Below are 1,909 nucleotides of genomic sequence, written 5' to 3'. Positions count from 1 at the left end.
GCCAGCTTCAATGCAAGCTCAAATGGTTTTAACAGACAAAGGGATTCACTTGTACATACAAACTAGGCAGTGTGTGAAAACGTATTCATTCTAATTGGTCCAAGCAAGTCACTGAGCGTTACTAAGCCTACGTCGCATGAGTGCCTGAAAGCGGAACATATGCAAACGAGCTACGTCACAGAAAATGTTTGGCTCAATTTCCGGTCCCGCCATTGGTCGTTTTTACACGAGTGACGCATAATGCGTCTGGATGACCTTGGGCAATTTTTTTAAATGCGTCTTTCAGTTCGCCATTTAATTCTTCCAGTAGCTTCGTCCTGTAGTAAATGTTTTCAAAGACGAACAAAATAGACGAGTGAAACAGTTTGCAAGTGCTTATTTATTCCAAATTGCACTCGAAATAGTGTGATTACCCATACTTGGAGGAAAGAAAGAAAGAAAGAAAGAAAAGAATTTGTCGAAAAGAATTGTAATAGCATGAACAAGTTCCGCTCAGTAGGCTTTTGTAAATTATGCTGGCATTTTTCGAACATTTTAGTGAGGCAAAAGCATAAAGCATTATTCCACCCCCCCAAGAAAATGAAAATGAAAGGAAAAATATTTTTACGACTAAATCGACCAGAACAATCCTTAGAAGAGTACTTTGAAACATCAATTATGTTGCAATACAACAAAGACTAACTTTCCGTCATTTAATTATCAAATACCATATATTGTTAACTTATCGTACAACATTTGTATATACGTTTTTGTGAAACTGAGCCTTAATTTGTGTTGAAATGTTGAAATGTTGAAATTTAAATTTCAAAAACAGCCTTATCAGTTTGTGTAGTAATGAGCATTAAATGCCGTATTTTAGTGACTTTTTGCGGGGGGAGACCAAGCATTTTAGTGACGAAGAAGGAGCATTAAAATGGAATATTTTAGTGGCGAAGTGAAAGCATAATGTACAAAACCCTACCGCCCACCAATTAAAATGTTCGCCGAAAATAAAAATTACCTCAAATATAACTGAGGAACCGCGCCACTTGCCGGGTGCAAAGGATGACATTCGAATGTAGATTTTCGATCATTCTTGGCATTTTCCGGCAGCTTGGTCTAATCTTGGCCTGCCCTTTCGACAGAGAATGCTCCAGGCGTGAACGTTGCTGTGATCGATCGGACGGCAGACGGTATTTGGGTTATGGTGTCTGTCTTGCGGACAACTGCGGACAAACAGTTTGTTTTTTATCTTTAAGAGAAGACTGACTACTCCCTCCTCAGGAGAGCAAACAATAGTCAGCCAACCCATCTCTTCCCACTTGACGGGGCTGTTTACTGGGCTTTCCTGCTACTGATTGGGGCTCAATGCAAAAATAGGTGGTTTTCAGGTTGGTGGACGAAAACAAAAGATCCCTCATTGGCAACATTTGTTCAATTATTTTACATTACATCACAATGATTGTGTCTAGAGTCTAGAGATTGGTTGCAAACCATCCACCATGACTGTGTCAAAGAGCTGCTGAAGCAGGGGCACTATGTTAAGTGTTCACTCATACAGGCTTTGGTAGATTGTGCTAGCATAATTTTAAGCATAATTTAGCAAAAGGAGCATTATTTTAAGCCTGTATTTCAGTTTAGCACTGCTAACATAATCCGAGCTTTTATGCGTTGAAAACGGGCAAAAAAAAAACCATCGTAGTTCTAGAATAATTCAGTTTGTGTTTTATTTCTGCATTGTTTTTGGAAAATGTTGAGGTATGTGCTAAGGCCCATGGTCAAATATGGTCTGGCAGACCAGGTTTCCCTGTGCATGACTCTCCTCAAGCCACCAAGCTTTTGCATTAATACAATTATTCGCCGAATCGAATAATTCAATTCAGTGCATGAGAAATGCGAAGTCTAAATCAATGAGGTGTTTCATTTTTTC

The sequence above is a fragment of the Montipora capricornis genome, chromosome 8 (genome assembly GCF_036669925.1).
Source record: "Montipora capricornis isolate CH-2021 chromosome 8, ASM3666992v2, whole genome shotgun sequence".
In the NCBI taxonomy this organism is placed as follows: domain Eukaryota; kingdom Metazoa; phylum Cnidaria; class Anthozoa; order Scleractinia; family Acroporidae; genus Montipora; species Montipora capricornis.
Note: the sequence above shows the minus strand (reverse complement) of the source record.